General features: G+C 40.7%; 1 protein-coding gene across 1 annotated transcript in view; it reads left to right on the top strand.

The window, feature by feature from the left end:
* Positions 1-24,637, top strand: part of bsna (bassoon presynaptic cytomatrix protein a) — a 113,367-nt gene that overhangs the window by 32,043 nt on the left and 56,687 nt on the right. The gene's annotated exons all lie outside the window — the stretch shown is intronic.

The following is a 24,637-nucleotide window of genomic DNA, read 5'->3' as shown; positions in this document are numbered from 1 at the left end:
AATGTCCTCACTCTGTACAGTCAATGCTTAAAATGGTTCTCACTAAGATATAAGTACAAGAACACACGCACAAACTCAGACTCATCTCTTCTAACACAGTCAACACTATTCAGCACAAATAGAAAACGCTATTCATTCCACTGTTGGACCGCTTCCTCCTCACTGTGCAGATGCGGTTAGGCCTGAACCTTTTATCTTTCTACCAAGATTAGTTATCTGACTGATTGGGGCAAATCATTTGTGGCAGGATCCACAGTGACCATTCATCCGCTGCTGAGAGAATGATGAACTTACCCCTGGGTTGTATCTATGAAGGTCTTTGAGCAAAATATATCACACAAACTTAAGACTTACATATTGTATACTCATTGCTCTACAGTTTACAAGATCTTTATTCGAGACAAAAGACAAATGAACTGTGTCACTTCGACCTTAACAAAGATGGCCTCCAACAATCCAATGGCTGTCACATGGGTGAAGTCAAATTTTGACACACTTCAAGAGTTTTTTTTCATGCTCGGTTGGTAAGACAATAGACATTTAAGAACAAGAATGAAATATGGAGGGCTGCAAATGAAATAAGTGAGAAAAAGACATAGCTAGTTTTTTGGGGGGAGGCATTAAAGAGTAGATGCTTAAGACAGAGGGCAGAGAGATCGAAAAATAAAGATAAAGAATAGAGACAGAGCAAGAGGGTGAGAGAATTGATGAACGAATAACAGTTTTTAAGAAAAGCTTCCCCATTGGCAAGAGAGAAGCTAGGCAACAGAAATGTAAAGAAAGGAAGAAAGGAGGAAAGAAGTATGTAGGAATGAAGGTAGGGAAAGGACGGAAGGAGTGAAGGCCAAAAGACAGAAGGATGTCAGGAAAATAAAAATATATAAGAATGCAGAGAAGAAGATGACTATGCAAGGAAAAGAGGCAGTCATTAAGGAAATTAAAAAGGAAGAAAGGAGGGAAGGAAAGGAAGTAAAGAAGTAGCAGTAGTAAATCAGAAGGAAAAAGAAGAGAGGGATGAAACTGATGCCAGAAAAGACTCAAAGAAGCAAGGATGTGTGTAAGTCAGTCAGTCAGTCATGCAAATTGAGGATGACTCGTGTTGTATTTACTTTGAGCAAGCGTGATGCCTTCAGGGTCTCTGGGGAGTTCAGAGTGCTATACTGTAATGTACTGATAATGCCACAATACAGACATGGAGATAATAAAAGAAAGCGTTATACAACTACTACTACCACTGTGTAAGGACAGTGATAAACACACACACAGCAAAGAGAAAGAATGTTATTTAGACCGTGAGAAATTGACACCATTAAAACCATCACACACATTCAGATCAAAAGGAGTGTGTGTGTGTGTGTGTGTGTGTGTGTGTGTGTGTGTGTGTGTGTGTGTGTGTGTGTGTGTGTGTTTGTGTGTGTGTGTGTGTGTGTGTGTGTGTTTGTGATGTGGGTAAAGGCCTGTGGCTCTCCAGATGAAGTGAATGAAACATAATGAGAAGATAGACAGAAGGTAGAGAGAAGAGGATAAATATTGCATTACATTATTATTATTAAATTATAAGGTATAAAAAATGAATATCAAGAACACCAGATTAAATCCTTTCTTTCAGTAAATGCCAGTAAAATACATATTAGTTAAATTCTTTCAACTAGACTCCAATGGTCAAGCCAGAAAATACATGATTAGGACTGAAATTGAGAGATGCCTTAAGAAAGATGTTGGAATAGAAACGCAAAATGAGGTGAAGAAATTCAAACAAAAAATCTTAGAAAGCGTTGAAGAGGAACCCTAATGGAATTAAGAGGATGAGACATTCAGAGAAAAACAGAGATCAGTAAAAAGTGAAAATTTAGTCAGATTGAGAGAGCGAAAGAGCAGCGGGAGCGGTTAGAAAAAGAGTGGAGGGAGAAACCAGACATGGAGCTGAATCACGTGCAGCCTCCAGTCCAGAGGGATGAAAATCCAACACACACACACACACACACACACACACGCACACAGACACACAGACAAACACACAAAGACAGTAAGTAGAACAGTAGGGAAAAGGAGGGTGAAAAATGACGTGAGCGAAGCAAAGAGGGGGAAGGAGAGATGATGTCAAAGGACCAAAGGGATCACAGCAGTTTTTTTTGCTGAGGTGTTTTTAACTTAAACTAAATCCTAATGAAAATATTTGTGCGTGCAGTACTTTTATCATACTTCATAGCACTTTTTATACAGTGCTGTAAATATCCATGTAAATATCCAAGTTTCATTGAGTCCTACATCAGCTCAGAAAGTTATACTTTGACCCAATTACTTTGCATATTGTATATGCAGCCTTTTCAGTATTTCATCACATGTGACATGATGAGAACACCAGGTGTAAATTCAGAAGCCCATAGATATCCAGATTATAAACATTTAGATACAAATCAAATGTCAAAATGGCCCACATAGTGAACACATATGGTTTTTGTCTGAGGCTGAAGTCGACTACTTTCACCATTTCTTCTTACAGGTCACTCTCGTGTCTTTACTGAAAAATGCATGTCTCTGACAGAGCGGTGCAGATGAGCTTTAGTGTATGAAAAAAGACAAGAACACTGTGTGATAGAGACACATGGACGGTAGGACTTGCTTGGTTTATCTATAATTCAGCCAAGGTTTTATATATATATATATATAAATAGCCAGAGAGATGTCTCCTGGAACAGAAAAGTAAAAAGTCACAGTATCCTTCCCCCTCTTGACTCCCTGCTTCTTTGCCTAATTCCTGCTTCCATCTTATTATTCCTCCCTTAGTTGTGTACCGTCCACTCTCTGTTTCTACAACTATAAGAGACAGAGAAGAACAATGCAATGACATTTGTCCAAATAAAAAAAAATAGAGCTTTAAATGGGACATGCAAGGGACATCCAGTGTGGACAGACTGGGGTATGTGTTGTGTATATGTTTCAAATGGGTCCATATATTGTTTATGCAACAGTCTGATCTCAACATGGAAACATATGAAACAGAATAAGTAATTGTTTGGTGATGAGAACAAGCTCCACATGAAAGACTGAATGATGACACACCATGACACACACACACACACACACACACACCCACACACACCCACACACACCAACACACACTGTGGAAGCAGTGTTAGTGAATGAGTGAATGAGGCCATTTCTCTGTCCGGTCTGTCATTCAGGATTTCACAGCTGTCATCACTGCCGTCGCAACAATTATCAGGATTGTTACAGCCAGTCCACCTGGATGTGTGTCTACATGTGTGTGTTTGTGTTTGTTTGTGTGTCTGTACTGAAGTAAACTGATTTGTGGCTTTTAATCTGTGTAGGTGCGTGTGTGTGCACATGTGGTGTGTCTTTGTTTGCAGGTATATGATCAAAATTTGGGTTTCTAGTCTGACCGGGTTTGTTTTTGTGTGTGAGGTAGCTGTGTACCAGAGTGTGACTATGTATCATTATGTATATGACTGAGTTTGTGTCAAAAATCTAATTAGACGAAATTTGACATGACACGCAATTAGTTTGAATGCTCTCACACACACGCACACACACACACACACACACACACACACACACACACACACACACACACACACACACACACACACACACACACACACACACACACACACCTCACTGATACATATGCTTGATAGCTAATTAAAACCAATATCAGAAACATTAACACTTGAACAGCAACAAGATTTAACTAAAATGACAGAAACCATCTTTGAGAAACATTTATTCAATATAAACTTAGATTTTTCAGTTTGGTCCATGTCCCGACTAACATAAAGGAGTCAGGGTTTATGACCTATACTGCAGCCGGCCACCGGGGGTGATCAAGATATGTTAGCTTCAAGGTTGGGGAGCTGTCATGTCGTACATATTTACATTCTATAAGTGAAACCAAGTTCCAAAATTTAGTTTCTCAACTCATTAATATGGATATTGTTATGTATTTTATATAAGACTATTTCTTGCTGCTGTAGTAACCATTTTATTATAATGTCTTCTCACTCACTCAGTCTCATGCAGTCAGACACATCACTCAGCCTCAGGCAAATGCCACAACGGCCAAATGGTTAACACTGGTAATTGAATGAGTTTCTCTGTATGACTTTGATTATGCGTGTGTGCAAGTGTGAGTGCTTTCCACACAGCTGATTGGTCATTTCAAAGGTTGCTCTCAGCACTGTAGGGGTCATCAGGGCTAATAGTGTAGCTTTAGTTATTGTATCTTTTATGTAGCACTTTCATTATTATATACTATTCCTCGTCTATCCCTTTACCTTTTTCTGTCTCCTAATTTCTCTCAGTTGTCTTCACTCCTCATTTGTCCTCTTTCAACTCGGGGGGGAAGTAACAATCTGTAAATTGATGTGCAGAGAGCAGACACCCAGAGAGGCACAAGGTAATCGAGCGAGAAAACAGCCAGAAGAAAATTTCAGCAAAACACACAAGCTGCATAATGTTCCATAAAGTGTTTGACATTTAGTCAACACCAGACAATTAAATGCCACAAACCAACGTCTGTAGCTGTGATGACCCGGTCTGATTTAGATTTACATGTTCAGAGACAAGTTCACACACACACACACACACACACACACACACACACACACACACACACACACACACACACACACACACACACACACACACATGCACATGCACGCATGCAGACAGTTAACAAACGGCAGGAATCAGCAGTGCACACGTAAAAACACCACTTGCACTCTATACTTACATACACACGCGCACACACAATGAATACACATCAGGCTAACAAACACATACGCCAACCAGATTATATGCATTATGTTCACACATGCACATCGCTATGCTTACAATAAGGTGATGTCACCCAATGGGTATAATTACATAGAGCATTACACACACACACACACACACACACACACACACACACACACACACACACACACTGGGTCTTTTTAAATGCTCATAAACATACACACTGGTTGACCGCACATGTAAAAATAGTACATACAGAAAAGAGCAGATGTTGTCTCCTGCTGTGGATTGAACTATATATGTTCAAATATACGTTGAATCTGGATTGCAGTTGCAGGTTTAAACATGTGAAAATTAATGTTAAGGTTTCAATCTGCAAAAAAGATCAAACCACTGATCCGTGGGACAAAAATGTCTCTCAAACTAAATATTTGCTTGTGCAGCTGGACCAGTAAGAATAAAGAAAGAAAAGAGTTCTGGCCTTTAAGGAGCCACACTGGTCTACAACAAGCTAAGAGCATGAAAGGCACTAAAAGGAAGATGCGACTTAGGCCCAGAAACAAGGAGAGATGAGAAGGAAAGAGCAGTTAGAGGAAGGTAATAAGGATGGAGTGAGTCATGCTTCTCTATTTAGAAAGAAACCAGAACAGAAATAGAGGATGAGAGCAGCAGCAGGAACGACTGGGCTTCTAATGGACGGACAGTTCGCTCCTACACTTGAGGATATCTCAGTACAATTAATAATACAACGGCTCGCCATCCTCTCCTCTCCTCCTTCTTCTCTTCTTGCCGCTGTCCAGCCGCTACTTCCATCTGTTCCTTTCATCTTCTCCTCTGAGCCTCCTTTTTTCATCGTCTCCCATCTACATTTTATCAGGTGGGATTCAATTAGCAACATTCTGATCACTGTCCTGCTGTGAGTGTAAATATAGCCTTCCTACATTTTAAATGTCTACCTCATTTTCTCCCTCTACATTCTTTTTTACATGTCTTCTTCTGCTTCTATTTCTCTGTCTCCTCTTCTTTCTCGCAAAACCCTCCCTTGTCCTCTCTTGTTCTCACGTCTGCAAGAAATGAACTTGTCCACCTTCAGCCTCTTTTTCTCTTTACTTATTCAGTAGACCTACCTCCACTCACTTTTTAAAAAATTCATACAATATGCATCCAGAAGCCTGCAAGGCAACTAACTTCTTCTGTTTTCTGTGGTGTTGGCCTTTTTTTCACAGCGTTATGAGCTTAGTCATTGAAATAATGACAACCATGACAAACAGAACCATCTGCTTGTCTGAACTCTTTTACCTGTAAAATTGACTCACTTCAGAGGATGCGTTGGAGGGCCCTGAACCTGTGAAGGTGTTATTTTAATGTATTCATAAATGGAAATTGTTTATCCATTTGAAAAGAGCCTTTGTTGAGACGATACTTTATTAGAATTAGTTTTCACTAACAGAGACAGATACATTATTTCCTGTAGCTTGGTGACACCTTGTCAGGGACCATGCAGTCAAAAGGACAAATGAGCACAGGACTACTTTTCAAAAGATGGGGTTTATTTCACCCAATAATGTCAAAATACAATGGATTGTAAATAATAGAAAACTGGGCCCATTAGAAGAGCTGAACCGAACAGAACTCGCCTCAAAAATACTGCTAACAAAATGATGAGCACTCTACATTTAAACATGCTCCACCCAAGCCACATCTTTTGGCCAAAATCAGGTTGGACTGGTGCAGCAGACACAGTCTGCATCTTTTGGAGGCTTCATTTGAACACTTGTGTCACAGTGGCATGACTAAGCTGTACCATTTTGAAAGCTCCTCCAAATGGGGCAGACAAATGTGTCCTCTCATGCCTGAGAAATAAATGCTTCATCGGATGGATCCTTCCTGCCCCAACCAATCCCAGGATTTATTGCAGTTCATTGACATGGATTGTTTTTCAAAAAGAAAAATGCCGCCGGTGTACAATGCTTTAGCATCACACATAAACTAAAACTACAAATGTTAAAAAATCAAGGGGCATTAAAACCTTCTTGTCTGAACTGCAGCTCTGTTGCTAGGCAACACCAATTAGGGCGGTATGAGCTGGTGATGCAGATCACGGAAAGCCTCTGTAGACCAGACCGTCTCAGTTTGGTTGGGCCTTCAGAGTCTACGTGGCCGAGGAGGAGGTCTTTGTGTGATAGCTAGACTGCGTCCGGATATGACGCAGAAGGAAGGATACAGCCCTTGAATTAAGACTTATACGGACAAATGTGTGTGCGCCTCATTAAGAATACAATGCAGTGTCTTTGTTTGTCTTTGTTTTCTGTGTTTTAACCATTTATTTAAAATATGTGGCTGTGGATAAGGCCATCACACACCTCAATGACACAATAGCATTGTCTACTGGCCAGCAGCTAGTTAGCATGGCTAGCATTGTTAGCATTGCTGTGCGGTGTAATGTGTAGCCCATTGATTGATTGTATAAAAACAAGGTGTAGCTGCAGTGTTCCTGGTTGACTTGCACTGTAGTGGACAGGTGTAGTGTAGTGGACAGGTGGGAGGTGTGTTTCGAATGCATCGTGGTCTTAAAGATGTCAAAGTGTGGAAAAGGGTTGAGAATGATTGTGTCCACCCAGAAGTCATTTTAACAGCACTGCATCAATGGTTTTACAGAAAGGGACTCACAACATAAATGTGCGGCTGGACTGGCTACTATAACAAAAAGAGTGAGAGTTACTTCATTCCTGGCTCAGCGAACCATCACTGCACATATCTTTACATAGGCAATAGTTCTTGGCTGTTATATTAAGGATTAAAATAATGTATATAGCTTTTAAACATCTCAAACAGGCAGTTTAATCATTTATCTGAAACCGTATATGTAGCCTCTGCACCATATGTCCCTTTTCACCCGCCTATTTCTGTCCAAAGTTCAGTCCAGTGTTGTTTTTTTCCCCCTCTAGAGTGACGTCAGTACCCGCTGTGCGTGACAACTATTCGCCTCAGTCGGTTCTTTAAATACCTGCAGATGACGTATACTGAGGCGGTGCGCTTGGATTAGTCAGGCAGGAACAGCAAGAGTCAATTTGAGATGTTTCTGTTTTTCCCAAACTCAAGAACCTTTCAGTAACATAGATATAAAAAATACTTCACAGGTGTAAAATGATGCTTCAGCCCTGATTGTGCTGTACTCTCCTGGTCTGTGGCACGTTGGGTCATCTGCGGTCACTTCATTTATGCACCCTCGTGAATCTCCTCTCTCTTCTAAACACACACACTCTCCAGTCTTTATGTCTGAAGGACTATTGTGTTTTCCTCCTTGACTTACCTTCCATTGATTCTCCCCCTGTCACCTTCTACCCTGTCATCTGTCTCCACCTCCATTCTGCCCACCTCTAGTTTCAAGCCTCACTCTCAACTATTCACTCAGTCTTTCCTCCTGTCTGTCCAAGCCTCTGTTTTATCCTAATCTTCTCCTGTCCTGCAGGTCAACGCTGCCTTTTCCTCCTCGACCCCTTCCTCCATACTCGCACTTCTGCATCTTTCCCTTTCTTCTTCTCCCCTCATCCATCTGTCTACTTTCCCCCCTTTGCTCTGTCTCCACCCCTCCATCTGTCTTCTTTTCCTCTCCTCTTTTCATTATCTCACCTTCACTCTCTCTGTCACTTGCTTCTCACAGACATCTCTCTCTGTTTCTCTGGTCCTACTGTCTTTGGCAGTTTCATTGACCATAAAACTCTGCTTGAATCGGATTTCTCTATAAAACACCCACACACAAACACAAACAAACACACACACACACACACACACACACACACACACACACACACACACACACACACACACACACACACACACACACACACACACACACACACACACACACACACACACACACACAAACACAATCTCACACACCATTGCACATGGAAATTGCTCTGTTTTATCTCAGGTTTTACCCCCCATGAACACAGGAGTCCTCGATCAGAGGCTGAGAGAAAGTGAGTGAAAGTATTTCTAAACTGAGGGACTAAAGAAATGTTTTGGTGACTAAGATGAAAGGGAAGGACAGGGCCGGCTGCTGCTGTACATGTTTGTTTTCACTTTTTCTTTTGTGGCTCATTTTTAATGTTTACTCAATTAACAAACTACAAATCATGGATGGTAAACCAACTCAACCCACCTCACGCACTTTTTCATTTGTGGATTTACTCCACATGGTTAGGCTGTTAATAATGAATAGTAAATAGATATTAAAACTGAAAATGAGAGGGAGATTTTTCTCTCCACAGTCGCCGAAGTGTTTGCTCATTGTGGGAACTGTTGGGTTTCTCTAAAATGTTTAGGGTCTTGACCTTCTATGTAAAGTGCCTTGAGATAATGAATATTATAATTTGGCACTATACAAAAATAATTGAATTGAACTGAATTGAACTTACTTAAGCCAAAGCAGAGTATTGTATTGTGATTTGAATTAATTTACAATATCACATCATGATGTTCATTCATGTTCCACACAAATATATATGGCTCATTCACAACAGAATTTAAACAATGAAAGTTCACATTAAAATCTGTGGATCTTCATTTGATACTTTGCAAAGTAAATCTGCAAATGTTTACCTTTGAGTGAAAGCATAGTGAAATTGAACACATAAATTCACACTGCTGACCCGCATCATTTCGAATAAGGTATGTGACCTTGAAAACATCTCAGGGAGCTTCTGTGACTGAGCAGCTCCAGAATGTTCCCAGCTGATTAGCGTGCTAGCGGTTAACTTGCCAGCCACCGTGTCACCATGCCTAGAACCCTATATTTAACAAACGCATCCAGGTGAACTTTGCTTTGTCATTTCGTGGTGTGACCGGGCCTGTATAGAGAATCTATGTTAAATATAATTCAAACTGATAAAGACTGGTTAGACTGCTAGATTGTTTTTTTCCTTTAACTTGTCAACAATGTGTATGTTGCAATATCTTATTATTGCCACAATCTTAAGTGCAAGCAAATTAAGTCTTTACTACATATGATTGTAAGGGCCTTGTTTGTCATATAAGATAAATGTTTAACTCTTTTCATCACAACAGATGAGACTTAGAGTGAGACTTTGTGTAAATGTTAAAGGGTTAAAAGTTTTAAATATACCAAAGGCAAAGACAAGAATAGACATAAAGAAATAAGATTACAAAAAACACTTTAAAATTATTCGCAATGAGAGTTGTACCCTTGATTCATAGCTAATGTGTTGATCTGAGACCAGCTATACTGACTTACTTTGTCAGAGTTACATTTACATGCCCTGTTCTATTTCAAAGAACATAGAGTGTAACTCATATAGGAAGATAACTGTGTCGGTAAAGAGGATGAGAAGGAGGACGGTGAGTTCATTCGCTCTTTAAAACCACAGAGGAGCGACTGGGGATGCTCGCAAAGAGACATCCTGTTCTAGAATGTGTGTTGCTGAATTTTTCAGGAGTGCAGGTGAGGACATTCTCTATCAAAATACTTCTAGATATAAATGTATCCAACAAGATAATCCTTCATTGCCAGCAGTAATTTAGTTGTTTTCTGAAGAGTGGACATGTTGTGTTTTAGTTTCAGTCTGTGAATCTTATTTCTGTGTTGTAACCAAGTGGCAACTCACTGTGACATCACCCATTGGTTTATGAAATGCCATTTTACAGTTTGGCATTTTAGCCAGCACCGTCTCGTTTTTCTGAAACCAGAAATAACCATATTTGGTGAAGCCAGGGGTAAGCCTCACTAAAAACGTACACCTGTGAACAGCACCCATTGGACGGTAGCAGCTGTCAATCACATTGATATCCGTGCTCCTGTGTATACCGGGATGTATCAGCTATTTTACTCTAAAATGAACATCATGCTGTGTTGAAGAAGACTTCCAAACAGGACCATAACGTGCTTAAGAAAACATAGGGTCGTTTTCTGATAGACTTCTATAGAAACAGAGTTCTTTTCGCAACCAGTTGCAAAGGGCAACGTGTTGGTCATTCAAGAGACTACACGCATTTGTATTTACAGTTATTCTGCACATTTTAGGTGGGTAACTGCGCCCCCTACAGTCACTGACAGTGGTGTTGTTTTGAGATAATGCTCTATGAGTGGAGGAATGATCCTCCACAATAGTGACATAGGGGAATAAAAACACTTCTTCACGAGATAAATGTAAGCAGTAATAATTTCTTTAGGTCAGTGCAGAGGAGGAGACAGCGAGAGTCAGACCTTTGGTACAGAAACAGCAGTTCTTCAGGGAGGTAAGAAGATAGGTGTGTGCTGTGGATGTGTTCAGCTGTGTTCATTTTTGCGTGCAGTACCTTAAAGTTTTGTATTTTTCTTGCCCTACTTTCCCTACTCTCTCTACCACACTGCCTTTTAAATGGGTCAGCGAGGAGAGCTGTTCCCTCCCCTGGGCTACACACTGATTAACAGCACCCCTCACACACTAAAAAAGAGACTCCCACAGAACCACAATGTGTGATTCTGAGTTAAAGGTCCCAACGATGCAGCTGAAGAGAAAATGGGAATTTCCCCAACAGACCAAACGAGTGAAAGAACAAACTGATGGCAGCCACTTTTTAAAAATCAGCCTATAGTTGAGCCGTGATGGAGATTTAAAAAATATACACCTGTAAATGGGGTTCTCCAGAAATGCAGGATATAGTTGCTTGTAAGTGTTGAGGCAGAATGATTCATTAGAAAAAGTTTCATTACATGTACTTCTCAAAACAACATCGACAATATGATTCTCAAGGGAAGGCTTTACCACAAGATGTCCGAACCTGGCAGCAAGGATTTGTTCACATTGAACCACTATGTCATCGTGTGTGACGTCTTGTGAAGCGTAACATCCAAACCTTCAGGTTGCAACAACAATGGCAGAACCAGTGAATTTATTATACATCATATATATTTAGTGACGCATTAATGGAGATTAAAAAAAAGGGACTAAATTAATTTACGTTTTTTTTTTCCCAGCCGAGCAGGAGCTCACTTGACCCAACTTCATTTTGGTCTCCACACAGTTATTGCTTCTGTGCTGCTCAGTTAAGTCTAGCTAGCTAATGTTAGCATACACCAGCAAATATCCCTCCATCTGATCTGACATCCACAATTACAAGTGACACGCAGGTCAGATTATTGTTTGGATTAAACCAAAACTATTTAGGGGAAAAGCAATGCAGACTTGATGTTTAGTTTTTCCATCTGACTAATTCATTTTGATATTTCATGAAGCATTGGTATGGTGATAATTAGTAAACATCACAAGCCCTGCTGTGTTAAAGACTGTACATCCTGATCCACAGTAACAGAGCAGAAGAAGAAATATCCTTCCCCAGGGGTTCACACCTGCATAACATCACTACTATCATGGAAAAAGAAACAAAATGGAGGAATCTGCGTCCTATAGGTTGAGAGCTGTGATGGTGGGTGAGGTAGATTTCTCTGTGAGGATCAGAGCTGTTTTTGAGAGGCACATTATATGCAGCTGGTGAGTCAAAATGAGGCTCAGCACACGTTAAAACCCAAAGCATAACGGACAACCTGAGGAGTGTTCAGATTCTGAATCTCAGTAACAGCTTTGCCAAGTGCCAGTGATGGAAAACAAGATGAGCACTGTTTTACCATGAAGGCGCCCGAGGGCACAGATAAGCTGAGGAAGAAAAATACTATTTCTGAAGCTGAATCAGCTGCTGAGAGTTAATGAAGGATTCTCTTTGAGCAATGTGCCGAGTACAGAGGCTTGATCTTCTGAGTCATTACGGACGACTGGAGTAATACTATATCTTAAAGTGCCACAGAGCTTGTTATCACCAGAGGTTGCAGCAGAGCCTGAGTGGAGGGTTTGCTCCGAGAAAGATGTCGACTGATTGGATCTGGTGCCTCTTTGGCTGCAGGAAGCTGGAAACTCACGGCTGGCAGGTGGTCATCACTACCTGAAACCTCGGACACAGAGATTTCTACTTTGAATCCTTAATTGAGTGGCTGCTTTATGATTACCAATAACTATGACAGCATCAGAAAGAAGCCTTTACACAACAGTCAACCTGTGAGTGATACATTTAAATGTCAGTGTGAATGTGAATTGTTGTTTGTCTCTATTTGGTTGTTTGTCTCTATGTGTCGGCCGTGTGATATGCTGGCAACCTGAAGATAAATCAAATGGTAAATGGACTGTATTTACATTGTGTTTTTTTCCAATCTCATCAACCACTCAAAGTGCCTTAAAGTGTTGTAGCATTCACCCATTCACACACACAGTCATACGCTCCTGCACACAGTGCTTTGCCATAAACTGGAATTTGGGAGTTACGTATCTTGCCCAAGGTCACTTCAAAATGTAGACTGACCTTCTGGGAGAGAGACATAGGTCTCTGAACCGGAAATTCCATTTCTTCGAATGATTTCAATAAATGAAACATGGGGAAACATCACAGGTTACATCTCAAATGAGATGATGCAATCATTCACACCGTCACTACAGTTTCAGAACGTAACAACTACTGTTAATAGTTACTACTAACTATTACTGCTCATTTCATCAGTAGCGCACCAGATGCTAAGTGCCGCAGCACCACAACCCAAAGACGTTAACCAAATAACACAGTTAAACGTGTCGTTTGTGTAAATACAGACGCTGTGATTTTCCCTTTATTTGAGTAGTTAAAATGATTTCGTTGCCTGTTATAAATTTCCCATTGACACAAAGGCAGAATATCAGATTTCCCAAGATCTTTGAACACAGCCTTAATGTAACTGAAGAAACATACAAACTCTGACAGCAGGAAACCTGGAAGCTGTTGTAACTTAGACTGAATATATGGACTGAAGTAAAAAGCACTGTCCCTTTTTGGGTTTCACTGCCCCCACAAACATTTGTTTCTGTCAAGGATTTCATATCAAAGACAAACACGTTGATTTGCTTTTCTTTTACATGTTATCTCTCTCACACACACTGGTTTTAATTCTGCATAATGGATGACTCATGAGCCCAAATCAGCATCTGTCTGTTTTTGTGATCATACAGTAACACACATACTACTATAGGGAACCCACACACACAGACACACACATGCAGACACACACACACACACACACACACACACACACACACACACACACACACACACACACACACAGAGCCATGACTCACATCGATTATTCAGTGAAAAGGGTGAATGACTCAGACACTCTCATCTCATCCGTCTTTTTGCTCTTTCTTTTTCTTGTTTCCTTTCATGGGACCATCACTCGGTTTTGTCCAGTCGATGCCCACAATGTGTGTGTGTGTGTGAGAATGGGATGTGTAGGTGTGTTGTGGGGTCGTGACAAACAGAAAGAACATTGATTTGCAAATTGTTTCATTCACTCACTCCTGTGCTTGGCTCTCCACCTGGCTCCGTTCACAATTTTAAGTTTTTTATCCTTTTCATTTCATGTGTTATATCTGAGCAAAACAACTTAGAAATATCACAATATTAGACTCACAAAATACGACTCATCACCACCACACAGAATCCAGAGTAATGAGAAAAATTAAATTTCACTGAATCCAAAATCAATCCGTTCTGCAGACGTCCTGTTTCCAGTTTAGGTTGTGTTCATAAATAATTTTTCCCAGGTCCTTTCACCAGTCTTACTTTCTATCCTTATCAAACACGTCTTATGTTGCAGCAGCAGCCAGTGGCTGTAAAAACAGATGCCAAATGGTGCTTTTACAACTTTATTCATATAACGACAGATTATGCAGCTCAAGTGAAGACATGAGACCAGTTTCAAGTCTTTAAGTACTTTTAAATACTATGAGGGCGTGTTACCACAAGTTATGGAGCCATTTGTCACAGGATGGGTTGAGATCCAAGAGCTGGAGGCGCTAAATGATTAAATGGATCCTCCACATGTAACTGTTGGGAAATAGTTCCTATCATTGTAGAAATCCTTCATGTTACAATTTTGCTGTAGTACTGAAATGTAGTCTTAATCATAAGGTTATAGATTCCGGGAGAATTTTTATAAAGGCACAGGGTCGGAAGCTGGCAAGGATTCATGGTGTTGCTCAAGGACACAAGGGAGACGCTTGGTGTCACAGACAGACAATAAAATGTTATTGTGTTTTTCTGGATAGCTCTTACTCCTTTTTAAATACAGACACACACACACACACACACACACACACACACACACACACACACACACACACACACACACACACACACACACACACACACACACACACACACACACACACACACACACACACACACAAAAATACATACATTCACTCAAGAACTAATACCTGTAATATTAAAGGGAAACATCTCCTCTGACATCTCCTTTATTAAACGGTTCCTCCGTCAGTCCACTGTCGTCTCATTCACAAGTGTGAGTTCACATAATGAAAAGTGAAGTTTAAACCCCTAATAACACCACTATTCTGAATAAACTCCCTCTGACAGCCCGACAATGTCCTCTGTGGTTGCCTTGACGAATGTTGGAGCTCCATCTGCCAATCAGCTGTCAGATCCTGATCCTGCATGTGCCCATCGCTGACACTGACACACGCACACACACACTCACACACTGACACACAGACATAGAAACACAAATATAAACAAGCCGTCACTCAAGTTGGATGTAGATACAGATAAATGTGTGTACACTTGACTTGTAAGCTCTGTTCACATATATAGACAGTCACATTTACATCTAGTATACACACCAAGAAACAATAGAATGCAAGACATTAAGATGATGTTATGTGTGCAAAATATTTGATTCTATTCAGCTGTGCAACTGAAGGGAACCAAGTCATATGTTTTATCATTATGCCTAAAGCTCACTGCCCTTAGTGATGGTTTTGCAGATAAAATTTTTTACCATGGGCCCTAAAAACAAGACTACTGGTAAAAAACAAATTTTTTGGCTGGATCATGTATAAATGTGCATAGTTGTAGTCAATTAGTTTCAGGGATATTCAGCTCAGCATGTGATGTATTTGAAATTAGCTGCAACGCTCACACCAATTCGTTTTGAAAGAGCAACGGCCTTTGGGGAAACTTCATCAGTCTGTTGGTTGGTCAGTCAGTCAGTCTGTCAGTCAGGACATTGGCTTTTATAGGGCAGACCCCACTGTTGTAGTGAATCAAAACGATAAGGGAACGATGGGCTGTCCTTTTGAACGTCTCTCTGAAAGAAACTGAGCCATGAGCTCCGGCTCCCTTCAAAGAGCAGTAACGCCTTTCCACTAAATTAAAGGGTAGGCCCAGCCAGATCCATTTACTGTATTTTCCTCCAGCTCCCTTGTGCTGCTCACTGAATGGATGATTCCCAAGCGGGCCATACCATTCTGTTGGTGCTCATGGGGTTGGGTTTTTTTCTCTGCTGGCTGTACTGCCTCCAAGACTAAAGCTTGATGTGTTTCTGCTCCATTATCTCCCCCGTTCATCCTTCCTCCCTTTTTCCTCCCTTCCAGCTGTCTTCCTCTACCCACTCAAACCTTCTCTCCTCCACTCAAAATCTAGCTTACTTTGAGCATTCAAACAACGTTAAAAACTCATATTTTCTTAACTGCTGGATAATTTTACAAAAACCAAACACTAAAGATTAGTTAAACAATAAATAATAACAGATTAAAACATATATTTACATGTCTATATATGAGCAAACTAGATAGGGGTAAACAGCACATTTTCAAAATGTCAAACTTCTCTTTTAAATTATGTTATTGATTAAATAAAAGTTCAGCACCTGTACCAACCTCCTTTTACTATTTGTTATTGTATAATGTGATGACAAAAAGTACTCCTTTGTCATTGTTTGGCACATGAAGGTTATTTTGATGAGAACTATTTAATCCCTTTACGCTCCTGGTTGGTTTTCCTACGGGTGTTTTTTAACTTGTGCACTGACAACCAATACCTGCTTCATACCTCTGTTATGCCACGTGGGTAAAACAAAAGGCGATTGACTCCTTTCCCTTTGGCGGTAGAGGAGTTAGCCGTCTGTTTTTTTCCCCTGGTGCGTCGTTTTCTATGTCACAGACAAACCAGAAACTGAGGCGCTCTCTCACCTCGCTGTCCTGCCAAATTAGCGCATTCACACGGGTGTCATGTTTCTAACTCTGCCGATCGGAGCTGGAGCCGAATAAAACCTGTGTCTACTGCAGAGTCACTTGACCCGAGAATGTCGATTGTATCCACTCCCATTTCAGACAAATGCCAGATGAGAAGAATTTGACAATCTAGATTGGTCGCATTTAGAAAACAGCATCTCTCTCTCCTGCCATGACCATGTCCAAGATTTTCTGATACTGACAATATTAGACTTACCTCCACTTTATCCATGATTTAAATATATCAGGACACCTTGAAAATCTCTGTATGTTGGTCCTGCGATACGCTGGAGACTTGTCCAGGTTGTCTCTCACCCAATGTCAGCTGCGGTTGGCTCCCCCCATGACCCTCAAAGGAAAGTGGTATAGGTAATGGATGGATGGATGTTTTGGTAGTTTACAATAAATGACAGAGAACAGTTCTATTTAAGAATTAAGATTTATTCAAAAACATAACAGTGTTTGTTTGTTACCAGAAGAAAAAAAGGTAAGAATAAGCAAATGGAGAGTGATTTGACACTGCATCAGTTTGTTTGTTTCTCACTGCATCATATTTCATACACCACTCAGGGAAAACACACTCACACAAATAAATAATGTGCCTGTGTAATTTAGGCGTGGGCGGTTGAATTAGCTCTGTCAGTAGCATGTTGTTCATCGGCTCGGCTCAGCAGGAGACATAATGACTAATGGTGATGTGAAAAGACCTCTGCGAGTGTTTTTGTGGATGTGTCCCTATGTATGCACGGCATGTCTCATCTCAGCAATAATAGCTCTCGCAAAAACAGAGAGCCAAAGAGAGGTAGCAAGGCAGAAAGAGAGAGAGAGAGAGAGAGAGAGAGAGAGAGAGAGAGAGAGAGAGAGAGAGAGAGAGAGAGAGAGAAGCCAGTTATCACACATGCAAAGTACATACACATCCTAGCATGCACAAACACAAACACGCCTACACATTCATGGTGACAAATAACGGTCCTCACGAATGCCACGAGAGAACAAGCCAGAAACACATGGAGAAGGGAAAAGAGAGAGAAAGTGATGGATGGCTAAGGGAGGGTGATGGGAGCGAGTATAAAGGTTAGGATTGGACTGTACCATGATGCAGGCAGGGGGGTGGAGACTCTATGTGTGTGTGTGTGTGTGTGTGTGTGTGTGTGTGTGTGTGTGTGTGTGTGTGTAACTAGAAAAATCCAGCTGCAACCAGCAGCCCAGTGGTTTGTATTCCACTGCTGCTCTCTCGTTCTCTACAGTATCCATCTCTCCCTCTGCCTCCTCTTATCCTCTATGTCATTCTCTCCCTCCTCTTCCTCTTTCTTTCTCTGTATCACTTTTATTGAGATTTTGGATTGCTAATTCGATACTCTTCCTTCCCTCTCTGACACACTAAGTAGTATCACATTACTCTGTGTAGTATGCTCTATTATCTGAGACTACAGTGAAGCAGAAACACAACGCGCTCACATCAGCAGGAGCTGTTTGTCCCCCTGCTGGTGAATTTTGGTTATTGCACTTGGATGTTGCCTCTGTCCATGGTGCTGATTTCAGCTGTTTTCTTGCTGCTGCCAGGATTCATATCTGGTGTCATGATCTTAATGGAGCAAAGTTAATAAGATGCCTTGATTTTGAGTGCCGGAGTAATTGACCATCCATAACAATCCACTAAATATATTATTACACATTTTGTAATTGTCACAGTCAAACAGGACTATCAACACCGTCTCTACACTGGAGTTTACACTTACTATGTTAACATTATAGGTCATTTTTATGTGATGGCAAGGTAAGGTGGAGGACAACTATGACTGAGGTGTGGACAGACTCTCAGGGGTTTACCATGATGTGTTCATGTTTGAAGGCATAACGTTCAGTCCCACCTTTTAAGTTGACCGCAGTCTGGACCAAATTTGGTCCAACCTGAAGAGGTGGTGTTGGTTCAGATCAACCTGAACCCTGGTATGGTTCGTTTGCAGTGTGAAATTACAAGATGTTGAGGCAGGCTCTTCACCCATTAAACAACAGAAGACGAAAAGTGACTGTAAGAGAATTTAAAATGGCAGTGATAACACTTGGAGGAGACAAAATATTAAAAATTACTCCATCTAGCTTGGCTTAGAAGACAGTCCTTGAACCGACACACACAGATGTAGTTCTTCTAATGAAAGGTTCTGGTATTATCATTTTAATAAACACAATTAACACAGCTCCGAAAGAGAGTTGTTGATATGGAGACCAGACAGACTGACACAGCATTTTTTTACCTGTAAGTCTGGATAATGGTCCGAAATAGAGTTCATGTTCGTCTCACTTTGTAAACACTTTATTTGGTCAGTTTTGGTTTCACATTGCAATTGATAGAGGGAACTAAATACTTCTACTAACACATGTGTACGTCCTGTCATCATCCCCTACGTACGCTGTGTCTACATACTAGACAGTGATTGGTTTGTAGACAGGCGTGGGTGTAACATTGGCATGTTGTTAATCTTTTTTCCACTTATTTTTCCACTTCTGTTGTTCAATGCTGTCTCAACTACCTGCCATCGATCAAGAAGTCTGAACTATAGAAAAAAGTGTTACACTGCAAACAATTCAAACCATGTTTGATCTGGACCAAGACCACCTTTTTTATTTGGACTAAATTTTGGCACCTTTCACACCTGTTATTTTGGTCCGGACCAAACAGAAAAGTCCAAAGGGCCAGACCAAATAAAGTAGGTGCGTGAAAGCCCCCACCACCTTGTGTCTTCTTCCAGCAAAGCACTGACTCAGTCACAATCAGAGCCTTGTTTATTTAGTTTTCTAACTGCTGGCCAAATAATATTTGATGAAATATACGGCCACACAGTCTATTATTCAGTCTGTTAATGGGACCCAAACTCAATTTCATGTCAAATAGACAAGATGACAGTAATGGTGAAGTTAGAGGGATCAGGTGAAGCTGCAGAAAGAGGAGAAAAGGGAAACTGAGAAAGAGATAAAAGAAAAGGATGATGGGAGTGTAAAGTGTGTCTGGAGCTCTGTACAGCTGCCAAACTCCTGCTGTAGTTATACTTATTATGGATCACTTCATTTAGTGACACACACAAACAAAGACATGCAATAACATCTCCTCAATAGACTGTCAACTCCACTTCTCTCCTTGTCCACAGCCTAAACTACCATCTTCTCAAGTACATGATGCACTTTTCTCCATTTTATTATGTTAATGCTCTCAGTAGCCAGGGGCTTTTTTTTCTGAAAGTCTGCAGTTGCCATCAGACAGCTGAAATGACAAACATATAATATATGTGGAATAAGACTTATTACATCTGGATGTAACCAGGGATGTACAGGGATGTGTAATGCTATCAGCCGTTGTAGGGTAATTTTATTGTTGTTTCAATCACTGTCTACATTACCTACTAATCCTCTTGACCTAACCTACACCATTTTTCAGAAAAAGAACACAACAATAAGTGTAAATATAAGTGGTCATGGTTTTTTTCCCACTGTTTGTGTTCACACATTACCCACGGCGGCGATAGATAAACAATTGATGTATAAACTAATACTATTGTGTTGAATTTAAATGAAGGTGGATTTGTAGTCAAACATAGGAGAGTATGGAAATAAAGCAGCAGAGTGACAGGCAGAGTTTTATGGCAAACAGAAAATGAGGGAAAGAGAGCAGGTGTACTATCTCTGTAACTCCCCTGGGAGAGGAGGAGGGTAAATTGATGTAGCCTCCGAGCAAACACACATACTGTACATACACACACACAAATACACACACTCCTGTGCACGCAAGCATAAAACAGTTAGAAAACCCCCCCTGGAGTCTTTTGTGGAATCAAATTACAGCCAGGCCTCTTGGTCCAACTGGAGTAGATTCTGCCCTGAAACTGACCAATCAGGTCTTTCGGATACTAATCAATACAATTTTATGTACTAAGGTGTGTGTGTATGTATGTGTGCGTGCGTGTGTGTGTGTGTGTGTGTGTGTTTGTGTGTGTGCTGAAAGTGTTGAAAGGCAGTCAATTTCCCATTTGGTTGAAGATAGCTTTACCGTTAAGTTGTCCCAAGGGATGTGGAGAAATAGCAGTGTAGTGTAATGCAGTGCAATGCAGTGTATGTGTGTATGTGTGTATGTGTGTTGTGTTTGTGTGGTGGCATGTGACTGTATGTTCTTAATTACAGTACGGGGGCATGGGATCTTCCAATAGCTGCTGTGCAGTGTTTTTACAGGCGATCTATTTCCTCTCTGTTGTTGTTTTGGCCAGTGAAGCCTCATGGTCACTGCAGCGCCGCAGATTATGGAACTAATTCTTTTCCACTGATTGACTCAGTCTGAACTGCCAGCATATGATTTCTGTGTTTGCATGAGTGCGTTTGTGTCCTTTTACTTCTATCTTTGTGAGGACCTGTTATAGACCTTTAGAGACAGGACATTCTGGCCTGATTTTACAACTTCAAGTAGCTGTTGGGTTTGACCGTTAAAATTTGACATGCTTGTGTTAGTTTTTTCGGGGTCTGGGTTACATTATTAACAGTCGTCAATCAGTCAGCACACTGCTTCTCTGTGTGGCCACGAGATCATACAACTTAGTTATCTAGTATCTGAGCACAGTCCGTGATGAGCGTTTCCCATTAATTATCTAGACTTGGGCGACCAGCCAAATTCTGATTTGTCCTGCACCAGTTTCATAATGAACCAAAAAACGTTTTTACACATCTCATACTAACATTAGAGATTGTATAGTTGTGTGCACTTTATTTGATGCGTGCTTGCTCACACTTTTGTCAATAATGTTTTTACCGTCCATGCAGACAGTCATTGTTTCGGCAGCAAGAGGCAAATTGTTCATAATAATTGAAAATGAAAATGTTTTCATTTGAAAGTGCATCAACTCTGCTGTGGATACATGTGACGTCCACACTACTCTGGAGTTTTAAAACCACCAAAGGCCTGTTATGTTGTTTTGGAGGGCACTGGCAAACCAGTTCATCATTATTGTTATCATTATTATTTATTAGCTTTTAGGACAGTTTAAACAAGCAGTTACCCCGTGTGTTTGAGCAAATACAGCAGAGATCAGTAGTTGTGCTCAACCAAGCTAAACAAACCCTGGACCAGTCTTATTGTTCAAAACACAAAGATGAAACTAATGATGAGTCCTATGAGTCCTAAAAAGAAAGAAAATAAGCAAAAAGTGACTGTGAAAATAAATATGCCATATTTACAGTATAACACACTATGTAAGCAAATAGCTGCAGGAAACAAGCTAAAATCATGGTCAGCTTTTTTTTCGTGTTTGTTTTTCCTCAGTGTGTAATTACAGATGGTCACTGCCGTCCTGTATACTCCCTTGTGTCCCTTACCATTTTCTCTCTATTGATGGTCCTGCCAGGGGTCATGTGTGGATTAATGGTTATAGGTTAGTGATCTAAACGTAAACGTAAGAGAAACACATCTTTTAACAATCTAAGGAGCTTCGTCAATAAAATCTTTACGCAAACCTTGATTTGCTGAGAGTAGATCATTGGAATGGATTACAATAATTTTCTATCTATATCCGTGTCAGTGTTACCAAGATTACAAAACTCTGATTAAAGTTGACAGATACAGGAATTTTCATTTAAAGACTCCCTCCACCATTTGTCTCTCTCCCTTCATCTTCCCTTCTTCTTCCAACGCTGGCTGCCCTCGCACCAGTGGGACATCAGTTTCTGGTCTGGTTCTCTCTGTCCTATTCCATGAACAAATGATGGGGGAAGAGAATCATCTATGACACCTAATCAATGCCAATCTGAGCTGCAGTGACAGGCATCATGTCATCTCTGCCCAGAGATGACAAATAATCAGCATGTAGTGGCCGTGTTGCCCCTGCAGCTATACTGCTGATCTTCAGACAACCAGGCATAGTGCACATACACACACATAAACTCACCCAAATACAGGTTGATAATCTTAATAACATGTGAATTAATCACATCAAAAACATGGCAAAGGCCTTTAAATTTAAGATATCCAAAATATTTACCAAAATACCATTAATATTAATATTACCATCATTAGCCAACAACCATTTTTCAATTTTTTATGTCTACAGCTCCTCTACCTAACCTTACTCTCTATACAACCTATATTTACTCAATGTCTTCTCTCTCACATTTTATATGTATTTATTTACTTTATATTTTTAATTTAAAGGAAAACCTCAGTTTTTTAAAGTCCACATCCGTTTAAGCTGAAAATGATAGAGGCCAAACATATATATGGAAAACTATATTCTTAGAGATGGGCAAAGGCACATTTAAAACTTGACTGTTTATGGAAACATTGCTTGGGAAAGGACCAGAGGAGTTGAGGCCGACTGGAAGAGAGACAAGAAACAATTCAAGAGGAACTAAATGTAAATGAGGAGAAAAGAAAAGAGGAGAAAAGAGAAAAACAGCTGCAGCAGTGTGATTCATCTGGAGCCCTCGTCTTTCAGAGCAGGTGGATAATTCCACTGCACAGTGTGAGCGCGTTCCTACTGGGAGATCTGATTGGACGAGAGGGTAGAGGTCTCTGCTGTGTGACTGTGTACCCTCTGTTTGCAAGACTCTGTGTTCGTTGGTGTCTGAATACATCAACATATTTATATGGGGGCATCTTTTTTTTTAGGTTAGGTCGGTATGTATGTGCGCTGGTGAGGGAGGTGTGTGTTCCACGTGATGCATTGTATTGGGGGCATTGGGTTAAATGCTGCACAAATATCACCCTGCAGCTGCACACACACACACACCCACACACACCCACACACACTGCTAGTGCTGCTGTGTAACAGGGATGTCACCGTCAGACATAGATTATGGCCTTTTAGATGGAGACCAGGCTTTAATGACGACTGAGGCCAGGAAAGTCCTGCAACTCAGCATCTGATTAAACACGAACACTGTTATGATCTCACTCACCACTCAAACCAATAACAGGGGCCACTGCAATATAAATGAGGCTTCTCCTGTTGAAGTGCTCTTGAGCAAAACACTGGAGCTCATAAATGGCAGAGTGAAGGCTGACCTAGATATTGTGTGGCTGCACAGTATGCAAAAAAAGTGTGTGATTTTTTATAGAGGGTGACTCAGCAAACTGTAAGTCAGGGTCAACAGACACACACACACACACACACACACACACACACACACACACACACACACAAACACACACGTATTGGGGGAAAATCAGAGCAGCTGGGGGTGGAGGGGGTGAGTCACACATTGAAGGACAGATGACACTGACCTTAACACACTGTGTGTGTGTGTGTGTGTGTGTGTGTGTGTGTGTGTGTGTGTGTGTGTGTGTGTGTGTGTGTGTGTGTGTGTGTGTGTGTGTGTGTGTGTGTGTGTATGGACCTCTTCAACTTCCACCAAGTTTTGTTCGAGGTTTTGGTTGGATATCATATGGTTTATTAGCTCACATGAAGTGACTTTGTATGCACCTTAAAATCATACAACTCATAAAGAGAACTCTAGTCAAAACTCCTTTGTACCTGAGCCTGTATGCTGCTGAAACATCCTCAAAGCTCTCTTTCAAGTGGCTGCTTTTTGAGAGCGAGCGTTTGAAAGTTTGAATTGCCAAGATGTCAGGTACTATTGCATCAGCAAAGCAAACATTTATTTTTGAAAGTTCTTATTTGCCGATGGTGAGGATGAGACTCTCTTAGTAAAGTAAATTAGTCACAACTGATTTGGAAGAGTAATTATTTTGTTCTCATGCTTCAGTTCATAATGTGGGGTTAAGTTTC

Source organism: Hippoglossus hippoglossus, chromosome 7, assembly GCF_009819705.1.
Source record: "Hippoglossus hippoglossus isolate fHipHip1 chromosome 7, fHipHip1.pri, whole genome shotgun sequence".
NCBI lineage: Eukaryota > Metazoa > Chordata > Actinopteri > Pleuronectiformes > Pleuronectidae > Hippoglossus > Hippoglossus hippoglossus.
This window is presented reverse-complemented; position numbering and strand designations above follow the sequence as displayed.